This window comes from Pezoporus occidentalis, unplaced genomic scaffold, assembly GCF_034315485.1.
Source record: "Pezoporus occidentalis ecotype Australia unplaced genomic scaffold, CSIRO_AGI_Poc_V1 ctg85, whole genome shotgun sequence".
Taxonomy (NCBI): Eukaryota; Metazoa; Chordata; class Aves; order Psittaciformes; family Psittacidae; genus Pezoporus; species Pezoporus occidentalis.
In genome coordinates, this window is record NW_026916212.1 from 2,181,223 (window position 1) to 2,195,744 (window position 14,522).

The window sequence follows — 14,522 nt, forward strand, 5'->3', positions numbered from 1 at the left end:
GATATTCTCAAAAGACTGTCCACAATTACCCACTACTTTCTTTCTTGTTGGAGGTAATTTGCAAATAATGGCGTATTTCTCACTTCATAATTCATCTTTGAGGACAAGATTGTCTCATTAAGGATGAATTCTCCCATGAAAAACAAGTTACTCCTACACAAATTGTTATGCATAGGAATATTTTCATTCCTTTTGCATTCCCATACTTGCAGTCCCCCTAAAGATTGTGCTTCATAGTCAGTGGGCTTGGAATGGCCCTAGTGGGCAAGTTCTTGCACATTCTGGTAGTGATCAACCACATCTAGGCAGATGTCTGCACCAGTAAACTTGTGGGATCCAATTTTTACCACTCATCTAACTAGTTGAAAAAAAGAGTGAAAGACTAATACATAGTTTTCTAGATTTAATACTTTGAAAAATAGACATTCCCATCTAATCTGAATTCCTGAATAGCACAATTTACTGTTTTTCACCTTGTGAGTCTTGTAACTGCTCTTATAGATGATTTTTAGAAAGACATATATCCTTTAGATGAAATCTGCAGATAACTTCACCATATTCCCCAGTGTTTTACACCTGCTAAAGAATTGACTGTGATTTTTCATCCTTTTCATCTAGGGGCAAAATTATTTTGATCCTTCTCTGCCAGATTCGTGAGTTGCCTTTTAGAGATCTACTTCCCTCCATCCGCCAAAGCATCTTGAGCACTTCACAAAATGGGAAGTAAGAGCTGTTCAGACGATTACAACCAGACATGATTTGCTTTCTCTTGGAAGGATTACTTGTCCAATTACTACTTTCAAACTTGTTGCAGTTGATGTTATGGGACTATCTGGAGTTAGCAACTCTATGTTACAAAAGCCATTAGAAATCAGCACAGATTTTAAAATGGAGCCATGCAGGAAATAGTGGTAAGCATGCCTAGAGGAAGAAAAGGGATCAGGCTTTAAAGGCTATTACAAAAGTAGCTAGCTTTGTTCCTAGCAGGATTTACAAAAGCAGCCTTATCTCCTGGCAGTGCTTCTAACTCATTTAGGCAGTTCTGTAAATATAACAAGGCCTCTCTCTGCATTTTACCTGCACAGATTTTGTACAACAGTGACTCTGAAATTAATTTTTAAAAAAATTGTCATCAATGCCATGTATTTTTGATGCTGCCACAAACAGACCAGCGACAGGTCAGCGACAGGACAAGTGGAGTACAAGACAACATGTGAATGGCTAAGAGAGAGGAGGTCACACAGACTAACATTCTGAGACACTCTGCTCAGAGACATTTTTCTTTTAACAAGTGTTGAAATAAACCAGAGTGAAAAAACAGTTGTGAAATCAAAGATCTTGTTTCAGAAAACCAATATATCTATAAAATGAAGAAGAGTTGGTAGCAGGAAATGTATTCCATTCAGGCTAGAAAAGTACTTACAAATGAATGCAACACAAACTAGAATTATTACTCTCTTCAGAGTTTGGGGATAGTACATTATATCAACTTACCTTCCTGTTTGGGGCAGAAAACGTGAGGGCAAGTTGACTTCTGCAGGTATGAAAACAAGGTATGTGAACTGTTTTACGAGGGCTTGATTAGATGATCCTTAGATGACCTGACTAGTGTAGGGAGTGAAAATAAAACAGAGTGCAGTACCCATCAGGTAGTAATTACCAGCGGCACAAGTTTACCTTACATAAATACTGGCTATAGGAGTGGAAGTAAAGGAGCTATGACAGTGCTTGGATGCCCTTCTCCCAGAGCACTGAGCTGCATTGTTGATGGCCCAAATTTTCAACATTCTTATGGACATCTACCAAATTCAAGAAGAGTTTCTGCTTCAGAGACGGAATTTTTACTCAGCACTAACCTCTGTGAGAAGTTTCCATACCTGGAGCAAAATATAAATGTTACAAATTGCTACCAGATTGGAAAATCTGACACAAATAATTCTGAAATAAAGTATTAGGTGTGGGTGTGTTCCAAATACTCTTAATAAATAATAAAGCATGCTGTAGCAGGCTGGAGGCTGGGCCTCCACAGTCTGAGCTCCTCCCAAGTTTCCATTTTCCTAATGCCATGGCAGAATCCCAGGGACCCCTGAGCATCCTTGGAACTTTGCTTCAGAGGACCACTCCAGAATCAGAGGTCCCTAACACTGCTGAGGGCCGGCTGGCTGCCCAGGAGACAGATTTGGAAATTCAGGCTCCTCAGCAGTGCGTTGGCAGTGCACTGGCATTTTATCAGTTTGTCTGTATTCGAGATTAATTCACAGATGACAATACATCACCGCAAAACATCCTTAAGCTGTATTGAATTGACACTTTCCAATAAAATTGCTTTTTCTTCCAAACATTCGTGTGAAGTCTAATTTCTAGAGCAATAAGAAATCAGATATTGCAGTGTACATCACCACCAAATTGGCTGCAGCTCCCATGCTTCTACCGAGAGGTGATAAAACATGAGGAAAACCAGTTCTGCTGAAATCCCCAAAGATGAAGAAATGTTTGTTAAAACTGAATTTCAGGGTCTCAGACACCAAATGCTTTTAGAAACTTCACTCTTGACATTTTGCCAGACTGCAGAGATTTTTCTTGCTGAAGAAGTAGTCAAGCATCAAACCCTGAGCATGTTGCTCAGGTAGTCAGTGGACCTTGCTGTGCAGGTGACGGGAGGATGCCCTTTTGATTTATAAGCTAAGCTGAAAAACAAGTCTAAAAAATGGCCTCTTACTGTGTTTTCAGGGCTTCCATTAAGATGTCCTGCTGGTTCTCACCGTATTTTTCAAGATAAAATTTTGTCTCCTCCTTTTCCCTGTATCTCCAATAACCAGAAATGGTGTTTTGCTATGACTTCTAAGTAATGTGATATACTGCCACTAGAAACCTTCTCACACGTAGGAAATTGGCAGGCACCTGAGCTAGCTCCCAGGGTGGCAGACCCTGACATTGTCACTCAGTTTTTCTGAGGAAATGGTTCCTTTCTTTCAACTGAAAGAAAACATTCCTTCCTTCCTTCCTTCCTTCCTTCCTTCCTTCCTTCCTTCCTTCCTTCCTTCCTTCCTTCCTTCCTTCCTTCCTTCCTTCCTTCCTTCCTTCCTTCCTTCCTTCCTTCCTTCCTTCCTTCCTTCCTTCCTTCCTTCCTTCCTTCCTTCCTTCCTTCCTTCCTTCCTTCCTTCCTTCCTTCCTTCCTTCCTTCCTTCCTTCCTTCCTTCCTTCCTTCCTTCCTTCCTTCCTTCCTTCCTTCCTTCCTTCCTTCCTTCCTTCCTTCCTTCCTTCCTTCCTTCCTTCCTTCCTTCCTTCCTTCCTTCCTTCCTTCCTTCCTTCCTTCCTTCCTTCCTTCCTTCCTTCCTTCCTTCCTTCCTTCCTTCCTCCCTCCCTCCCTCCCTCCCTCCCTCCCTCCCTCCCTCCCTCCCTCCCTCCCTCCCTCCCTCCCTCCCTCCCTCCCTCCCTCCCTCCCTCCCTCCCTCCCTCCCTCCCTCCCTCCCTCCCTCCCTCCCTCCCTCCCTCCCTCCCTCCCTCCCTCCCTTCCTTCCTTTCTTTCTTTCTTTTTATTTTTATTAGGGGGAAAGAAGGGAATGAGAAGACCACAATTTTGTTGCTTCTTCTCTTTCTTTTTCTTACTTTTCTTTAAATTCAATATCTCATTCATTTACGCACAAAGCAATTAATAACTGATGACCTTACTGTCATTTTTAAGATTATTTAAGTACAGAGTTTAGTGAAGAGTCTTCATTTTCTGTGATGTGCCAGAAGGATCTGTTCTGCTGCACGACACTGGCTGGTACCCATTCTTCCTAAATTGTAAGGTGCTAAATAGAGCTATGACCCAAATGCCTGTGCCCCAGTAAAAATACCTGAAGCTCCTTTGCTGCTCAGTTGAGAGGCAGGAGAACACACTGAAGTTTTTGTTAGGCTATAACTAATTATGTTTAATTGCATGATGCTAGCTTTCAGGAATCTCAGTACAAATGGAACCTTGTTGAGTCTGACATCCAGATATCCAGAATCAAGAGTTTACTGCCTTATGCTGCTTCTTTGCGCTATGAGCCTATTTCTGCCTCCACCTTTGCATTAATAATCACAGTTGTTGTTTGAATGTATTGGCTTTCTATAGAACAGCATGCAGTACTCCGTGCCAGAGGAAATTTCATTGCTGAGTGCCTCATCTTCTTTTTCTCTAAAATGGAAGGCAATAATAATACTTCCCTTACAAGTACTGTAAATAAACCTTAATATAGTCAATACATTCATGGCTGTGAGTTTGCTAACAGTGGTGAAGATGTACATAAAAGAAATATCTATTAATGAATCAGATGGTACAATGAATCAAAGCACTGCCACTATTAAGACATCCTGGGGACAGCAAGCATTTCTAATTAAGGCAGAAGAGTGACAAACAGTACATGCTGGGGACCATTTATACAATTTATTTATAATACCACAGTCACTGTATTTGGAAATATATTAATGGCATTGCCAACAAGCCATATAGAGCATCTGGTTAAATCAGTGTCCTCAGGAATACGCTGAAGTATGTATGTGGCCTCTGCAGTAGCTCCAGAGAAGCATATCTTTAAAATGAACGTGCGTATCTACTTTTATGCCTTGGCTATCAGCTCCAAGCAGTTAAAGGTTATTTTGAGTTTTAGCCTCTTTTGCTAGCAGTCTAGCTTTCATCTCCTTTTTATGTACACATCTTTTTATCTACATACCTGTAAAGAGAGAAACAAGGACAAATCAGGGGGAATACAGGGACAAAGAGCATCCAGAGAGTGCTTGAGATTGGCTGTCATGTATATCACTGGTTTTTAATTACCTCATGAGATGGTAGCACATTTTGGCAAGTCAGATTTGCTGAATTCATCTCATGTGTCTTCTCATGCTGACCTCAGGGCCAGTCCTTCAAGGGGGGAAACCTTTTTCTTCTTTGCCGGGGTTTAATGCATACAAATGTGTAGTCATTTAACAGTTGCTGGAATGCATCTGCCAATATAGATGATTTTCTTTATTTTTAAAAAAACATTGCTAATGTTCTTTCCAATTAAAATAAAACAAAAACATTGTGAAATAAGTATTCTCTTGAAATGTAAGCTATATAAAATACAGATGTCCAGGTTATATGCCATGTCATGAGCTTAACCGAAATCCTCTTGTAGCCCTACTCTAAACGACATCTCAATGAAAAGACAACCCTTATTCTCACACTGAAAAACATGGGAAAAGAGTAATTTCATATTAAAAGAGAACTGGATCTCCCAAGTCTAAAGCTGAAGGAAGATGAAGTAACATTACATGTCCATTTCACAGACATGGAAAGTAAATATTCAGTTATTCACACAATTTATTTTATCCTTCTCCAGACTAGAAGTTGTGTTAATCATTTGTGCTTGATGAGCACTATCAAAGATTTATAAAGTCAAAATCTAAACCTCAGGGCTCCTAGATGTCTAAAACCCTGTGTACTTAAGTGCTTACACATTAAATGCATTTTGGCTATATAGCTTGTGGCCAAATATATCTGATTTAGCTTTTCAATGCCTCAACATGGCTGATAATGATAATTATCACTTTACATAATTCATTGCAGTAATAAAAATGGAAGCAAGTGACCAAAATCTACACTAGAAATGGAAATAGTATCAAATCTAATCCTGCAGCTCAGCAAATTCGGAAGAGAACTACTATTGTCACACATCTCATTATTTCTCTTTTGATAAAAATATCTAGTAAAACCTAGGAATGCTTATTTTGCTGCTTTTTCTTTCTTTTCTCTCTTTTTTTTTTTTTCTATTACCCGTGGGGTTAACAAATATTACAACCATGCAAGATATCAAAGTTAAATAATATGGTTTTAATATGTCATTACTTAAGGAAGCAAGCAAAACACAATACTTAGGAGCAAATAATTTACTGAGTTGCTTTTAAAGTTATGAATGAGTCCATTCTGAGAGAAGGAAATAAATGACTTCAAAACTGGACAGTCAAATATATGGCCCATCATTTTTTCCACTCCCTACCGCTTAATACTCAGTTCCTAGAAAAATTTCAGAAGTCTAAGAAGTTCTGTCTGGAAAAGCTGGGATTACAAGGCAGAAATCACAGAGATAACTACGATAGCTGGTTCTTAATAGTCAAACCAGAGAAACTATGCTCTATACCAGTCTGTGAAGGAAGCTGCACCTAGTAAAAAGACATCATAAATTGATATACAAACCAATATTTGCAATTCAGAAAACATGAAATAGATGGTACTTTTTCAGGTATTAGATACCTGCTTGGCAGCTGCAAGCAAATACTTCTATAATGCAGAGCCCTGAAGGTATACACTGAGGGTGTTATAGCTGTTCTTTTAGAAAAACATCATCTCATTTTCTCTTTTAATGATTGCCAAAGATGACACTGGGTTTTATAAAAGATCTCTATAGTTTACCACTAGTAGGAGATTTGGACCTATGGTTTCTTCCTTAGATTGAGATAATTCAATTTCCTATCTGCTCCACTGGGAAGAACAGATCAGATTGGGGTGGACGTCTGTCACCGTTTGTTTGGCATGACTTTCATTTATTTTGGCTTCTTTACAAACCCCAGGCTTCTATAGGAATTCCAGTAGCCAGGTTTATTCTCAGTGTGGGATATTTACAAAGTTCAGAAACATGGATAAAGAAGGTTCTATGAGAATGATTCATTGGAGTTAATTTTGTGAGAAAAGGGCAACTTTAAATATAGCACTGTCATTTATATAGGAAACAACTGGGAACAAAACACTGCACACACACTTCACCACCACCCAAACACTACCCAGAATCCCCTCATTCACTGGTACTGCTAGTAAAAAACACACTGTCCATATACTCACTTTTCTGCAGCTCTCATTTTATAAAATCATGATTTTATCTTTCACAGATAAGCTTTCCTCTCTCCTGGACTTTTCTACCTCTGATACAGCTCAAGACTCTCAGGCCTGAGTCCCCAGCAAAGGGATGAAAGAACCTAACCTCAGCATTGTTCTCAAGACTGCTTTCCTCATGGACCATTTTGTTGCTGTTGTTGAGGAAGAGCTTTCCTCTCTGCCCATGCAATCAATGACAAAGCCCAGAAAATACTTGCCTTTATTCTGCTAATTACTTTAACAAGCTAAAGAAGGCTTTCATTCTTTTTGGTGTATATTACTTATGTGGTTCTATGCCACCATCCTCATCTTTTGGAGCGTTTGTATGATGCATTTCTGCATCAGTTTTGAGTTGAAAACCACTGTCCTGCAGTCTTTTCTTAATGGGTTCTTGGAACAGAGGGAAGAAATCATACGTTCTACAGAGGTTAAATTGCTACCACTTGTTCCTGCACCTCTGACCCAGAGCTGCATCATGTTCCAAAAGTCATTTCTACTCTCACAGGCACAGCTTGTTAGTGGTATTCCCTGCTATGTATGACACACTGTATGCATCATTTAGTTTTTGAGGCTGATCTTTCAGAAATGCTGTATACACATGCAGAAGGCAGGTTCTGACTTGAGTTTAGTACACACATTTCAGGTGACTGTGAAGGAAACTATAGTGCATTCATCCACAGAGCATTGATGAGAATCCAAATCTAATTATGCTGAGGTGAGTGGAGAGTTTGATGAGTGTTTGAAAGCTCAGTCTGTTATATTTTTGCCATTGCAGTGCTGGTGTTGGATCTCAGAAGTATCACTCCCTAAGCCCAGCAGAGAGTTTAAACATTCTGTTTGTTATTCTATCAGTTTACATCTTTTACACAGGAGAAGAATAACTTGAAAAAAGAAAGCGTGATTTGTGACTTCTCTTCAAACCCAGCTGGTAAAAAGGTCAGCTCATCTGATGCTGGCCCAGGGGCTGCGTCCCAGTGGCATGGCCACTTTGCAGATGAATAAGAGACAGAAGCTATACTGTCTAGGTATTACAGGGAAAAGCGAGGAGATGGGTGTTTAGCCCACAGAGATTGCCCAGGAAAGGTAGCATGGGCATAGCAAGGAGATCTTATCTGGTAGGTGTTATCTAGAGAATCATAGAATGGTTTAGGTTGGAAGTGACCTTAAAGCTCATTCAGTTCCAGCCACCATGCCATGGGCAGGGAAACCTTCCTCTAGACCAGATTGCTCAAAACCTGATCCAACCTGACCTTGAGTGTTTCCAGGGACTGGGCATCTACCACCTCTGTGAGAAGCCCTTTCCATTGTTTCACCACTCTCACAGCAAATAATTTCTTCCTTTTATCTAGCCTGGATCTACTCTTTCTTAGTTTAAAACCATTACCCCTTGTTCTATTCCAACTAAAATGTTTTAGCCTTGCTAAAAAGTTTGTCCCTATCTTTCTTATAAGTCTCCTCTAAGTATTGAAACGCTGCTCTAAAGTTTCCTGGAGCCTTCTTTTCTCCAGACTGAATAACCTCAGCTCCCTCAGCTTTTCTCCATAGGTGAGGTGTTCCAATCCCTCTGATCATTCTTGTGGTCATGACAGGCTGTACTTCTAAGGGAGCACTGAAAAAAAACTTTATAAAAATGTTTAAAATATGAGCATAGAACTAAGTGTTTTCTTGAGCAAGAATGCCTGCTTTACCCTAAGTGTGCCTTTGGAACTGCTGGAGCTGAATTAAAGAAAGCCGTTCAGCTTGAATGTCCAGGAGACCAGGGCAAATGAAGGTAGGCAAATAGGAGAAGGTGAAAGACCCCATGGCTCAGATGTGACTGGAGAAACCCATCAGTTCTGAAGGAATTTCTGTGAACTGACAAATTTCCAGGCATACTTTCTGGTGTGCCCTGCAGGAAGCAAACCCTGGCCACCAAAAACGAGTTTGGACAAGCAGTTCTTGCCCAGGCTTTCTCACACAAACACTTGGGTCCAGTATAGATACTGTAGGAACAACCCTGTAAGCAAAATTGCTTCCTCAGTGGAGTAGCCCATTTTGGTGGTTGGCCTAACATCCTGACCTAAAAAAATCAAATTAAAAGTAAAGATAAAGAGATGAGCTCAAAACAGCAGAGAAAGAACAAATTTAACTTACTGCTGAAAGGTCTCAGGGAAACAAAAAAAAACCCAAACCAATCCAAAATTCCCCTTCAAAATATCTCACAACTATAGCATGATTTTCATCAAGTGATCACATTATGTTGATTAATCACTGCAGGAAATGAGTACCTCAATTCAGGTTTTATGCAGACCAGCAACAGGGTGCAAGGAAGTCTGCATTGCATATTGCTACTATACCTTTCAAGTTTTTACAGCCATCAAGAGAAATGAGGCATTCATAATGCGGGGGAAAAATAAAAATCATAGAGAGCACCATAAATCTAAAGGACTAAGTTGTGGAAATCACATCTTTAAACTGACACAGCTGTGATTAACTGGCAATGGCTTTTACAGTTAGAAAAGTTTTTGGATGTAGTTATTTGCCCAGAGAAGTTTCTGGTGAAAAAAAGTAAAAAGGAATAAAAAAAACCACAACAGAGTAAGTAAGCAAGTACAAGTATTTAATCAAATCCTTGTCTTGGGGCTGGTGGGATGGAATATGTTAAACCATAAGCCTTGCACCTCAGGAAGCTTGGTTTTGAATCTGTTCTGATCACAGAGACTTAACTTTCCGGTAGAATGGCTAAAACCACCCGCAGGATTCAGTAGTCTCTGTTCAGCAGAGCACTGGAATAAATCATCACTCATGACTAAGTTCTACTTGCTCAGCTGTCTCTGCAAGTTTAAATAATCTCTGTCCCCAGTTTCCAATATTCAAACTCCAACTTGCCAATCAAAACTAAAAAGGGCATATGCATGTGTACATATTGTATGTATAGCTAAAGAAAACAAAGGTAATTATTGTAGATACTGAAATCTACGTAGAGGCCTGAATCATAATTGACTTAAATGCTGTGGCATCACTTGTACTTACTCAGGAGTAACACTGCAAATCAAAATAATAGTGTCCTTTGTCCATTTTGCATTTGCTTTCCCCGAAGGAAACTGTACAAAGTGAAAAGCAAGCACAGCAGTGCCTTAAGAAATGTAATCTCCCACCAAGGAACATCTTTACCACTAGAGAGCAAAGATCTAGGTCTAGACAAAAACCCTCCTGAGTTTGACCAGGACGGTTGTGCCTGTGTAAGCAAGTTGAACAGGCTTGAGATCATTGCTGGGCATGCAACTGTATGACTTGTAAAACTGCTAGAACAATCCCTTGCTCCATTTTACCGTGCGTAAACTGCTATACAGATTCCAGTCAGCCTGGACCAGAAACATGTCTTTGCTGTAGTTTTGTTTCTTTCTTTGCATTCATGCATGCCAAAGTTGGCAAGAATAAGTGTGAATAAAGATCCACAGACCAGTCAATGTAAGGGAACAGCTTACACAAAGTAACATGATTTACAGATAATAGAATTAGTTTAGAACAGCCAGAACTTTTAGTTTTACCCAGTGGTTCAATGATACCTTAAAAGCGAGAAAACCAAAATCAGTCCTCATGTGGACCAATTCATGAATTTTTGCACTATAGCAAAGCATCTGCTGCTCAGGCCATGGAAACTCCATTTACAAAGAAACAAGTAAAAAATTCTCATAATAAATCTCATACACACATGGCATCAAATCTTTCAATCCTCTAAGGAAAAGTTAGATTCAAGTAAATTGACCTGGGGTTTACAAACATAAAAAAATCTCTGTGGAAAGAAAGCAAACACGTAGCTTATTGATGGAAAAGACCATTTCAAACCAATTTATGGAAATTGTTCAAGGAGATTAATCTAGTAGATCAATAACATTCCTTAAAGTAACTAAGATCCCAGTAAACTTTCCTAATAACTACACAGGAAAAAAAGAATCAGGAAAGGAAAGACCAGCAAACCAAGCTGAACCCTATTTAAAACTGGAGCCAGAGCTACAGGTAGGGAGTATTTTAAACTTACACTGCCAATTTTGCTTAGTTGAAAGGAAATTGTAATAGGAAATTGTGTATAGAACTCCTTAGTTTTTAACAGAATCCTTCTTGGCATACTCTTTCAGCCACACATTCTTGTTCTCATGTATAAGTTAATAGTTTGTACGCATGCTTTTCATACTGTAGAACTGTAATTTCAATACTTTTATATTATTTGTGGCTGCACAATTTTGCATTTTAACTGAAATATCCTCAGTGTTGTATTTTAATGCTAATAATGCTTTTCTAAAGTCTAGCTGTGTGAGCAAAAGAGTGAATGACAGGGAGAACTGCACTGGATCAGAAATTAAGGTCACATTAATATAGCTATAGAGAATATGGAATCATTGAACAGCATAACAAACAGCTAAACTGTCATCTCCCTAACAACTCCTCTCTTTTTGTATACCTTTTTGGTAGTGGAACAGACTACTGTAGACTTACATTAAAAATAAATAAGCAAAAAAAGAAGGCAAAACAAAACCTGAACTTCAGTTTTAGGAAGTTGTTTAGCACCCATCCTTTGTAACCAGGGCATAAAATGGACCAAATGCTACTGGTGCTGTGAAAAGATGCAACTGAAAAAAAGATGCAAAGGTCCAAAACATACACGGTTTGAATGCATCTGAGGAAAGGTAGATACTACAGAGGAGTAAGGGAGACCTTGGTGTTTCCTTCACAAGCAATAGACATATATCAAGATACTCTTTAAGGAGAAAAAAAAAACATGTTACAAGTAGGAGCAGCTCAGCAGCCGCATAAAAGACTTGAGCTTTTTGATATTTATGTGCTACTGATTAGCATGGCAAGCATGAAATCTAAGTTTGCAGAAGAAAATAAAGATCCAAATAGTGGAATAATACAATTTCACGCACATGGAATATTGCATGAAGAGCAACATGCCAGCTACTCGCTAACACATACAGAGCAGGCATGCCTGGGCACTTGGAAGTCCATATGGACAAGAATTTAAAAGCCTCTAGAGAAACATGTAATTGCCAAAAGGACAGCAAGTCAGACCTACCAAGCACTACCACATTAGGGTATTTAAAAACTGTGTTTGTAATGCACTGCATTTGTCAAAAGTGTTGTAAACAATGATATCCTGATCTGTAGTTTTGAGTTAATAGAAGTGTTTTAATTTATATTCCTATAAGTAGATGCAAATATGTTTACTTTTAAATATATACTTACATATTTACATTAATATATAAATTTAAATTAGCTTGATTGGGCTCTGAGTCCTCTCATCATCAAACTTCATACTGAATTAACCTTGGTAGATATATGCAAGTAGAAGTACCCCCAAGCCTGAAGCTATTTGTCTAGGACAGATGGAGGCAGCAAGTTTTTTTCTTAAACAGTCATCAAAATAATTCATTCAACAGCTCACATGGGAAAAATAATCTGATCAGAGTTGGAAACTGGCAAGGAAAGTATCAGTCACCTATTCCCTTCCTGGACTGTTTTACCTGTACAGACTCCATTAGAATATGTAAATAAAATATGAGACAGGGTCCAAGGAACTGTCAGCTAACCAAGCCATTTTTCATTCTGCCCAAGATCTATAAGAAAGTCACTACTGCTGTTAAGTCTACTCCATAAAATACAGTGGGACATTGCCCCAAGCATGTTATTAGGCTGAGCTATACAGCTACAGGACAGCAGGTTGAAGAAAACTAGCTTTTTTTTTTTTTTTTTTTCAGAGAACCCCCTCATTTCTCTCAAACAATGGAAAGCTTTCTCTTTACAGGTTACAAATTAGAATTGCTTTGCTGATGATAAGCTCTGGCTTTTGTTGAGCAAACCTTAAGCCAGGAGTTCCTGTATTTTTTTCCAGATGTGATCTCCTGAGACCTCTGCTGCTCTTGCTTCTGCAGCAGTCGCTGCTCCTGCTGCTAGTGTTATTCCCACTGCTTCAGCATTTTGCAGAATGCCAGCTTTCTGGAACTGGCTGAAATCCAATAGCTGACGCCTTGCACATGGGCTCGCTATATCCACTGCTGCTACTAAAAGGCTCTTATGCCCTGTTCAGAGGCTTCAGTTTTCATGTGTTGAATTACACTTTCTCTCCCTTGAATGTGAGTGGAAAACATTTGCCACATTTCAGAAGATGATCCTGAGGGAGCTATTATGTAGCCTAATAAAAAAATGCCAATTTTTGTGGGGTTTTGTTTGTTTTTTGTTTTTTAATATGCTGTTCCTCTCTTTCACCTGTTTTGACACTAGGCTTTTGCAAGGCACTGAGACCTAAATTAAGCCTTTCTTATATTACTTCAGATTTCTTTTCTCTAGCAACTGAAGAGCTGTAACTGCGCTGAGAGCTGGGGCACAGCAAAATTGTGGCCCTCAGCTACTATTGACTTCATTCATTCAATGCAGCTCAATTTAAGCAATCTCCCAGTACTTCAGGTGGACAAATCCCTCTTGGAGGGGCCCAGGCTGTGTGACCAGTGCCAAATTATTTGCTGCAATCTGCACTCCATAGTAATTCACAAAAAAAAAGATGGTCAAGAGTACAAACAGAGTTTAATGAATACAGCACATGTTTTTTCCAGTGGCCACATTTTCTTAGATTTTCTGCTCTTTCTCAGTCAAAAGGTAATGTGTGCACTTGAAAGCAGCTTTTGTCCATTGCAATGATTTTGTTTTGCTGCCAATTAATGTTTGGATTATTAATCTCTTGGATCCCACACTGAACTGCTCAAAAGGTGAACACAATATGGCATAAACTTTCTCAATTGAAAACTGATGATGTGTGTTGAGATATTGTGACTCAAGCACTTGGAAATGGAGTAGCAGTTAAGCCAAAGCTTGTATCAGTCCCACCTGTTGTGCTGTCTGTGGGTACTGACTTTACTGAAGTCTGAGATTTCACCACTAATTTAGCAGGTTTTTTTTCACCACTAATTTAGTTTTGCAAGTTTGGAAGTCACTGTTTCTTCAAACTTCCTCAAAATATGGAATATCTCTTCCATTACAGAATTCAAGCTCCAGCCTGTGCACTCCAATCACAGGCAAAATCTAAGCCATTTAGGGTAGCAATGGTGTATTTTTTCCTCCCTCTCATAGTTACAGTTGTGTAAGATACTTAACAGCATTCAAAATAATAGTATACTTTGACTTTTCCAATCCAAAATCCCCAAAACCGGAATAATAAATTTAAGAAAGCAAAAACAAAAACTTTTGAAAGACTAACATAAATATCCACCCATATAATTAAAATAAACTCACAGGCAGTGAAAAAAATGTACACTCACTGAATTAATAACCAGTCCCACAAATGTCTTCATATTTTATGAGCTGCAGATGTGCATTTATACTTTAAACATGCCCATATGAGAGTACAACATGGTTTGTCATATATTTGCTGTGCTTTCATGACAAAACAGCGCTACAGAAAAAGTGAGGACTTCTTTAAAAGCCATTATAAAATGCATCTTTAGACATCCTTATGCATTTTATATGATATTGTACATTCAAAATACTGCTTTAATTCCAATATCTCTATTTTTAACCAGTCGTGTAACCCATTTAGATAAACACGGCATGGAAAGATGTTTTTACTGTTCATCTAAGTGTTTTTAAAGAGATCACTGAAGAAAAATCTTAC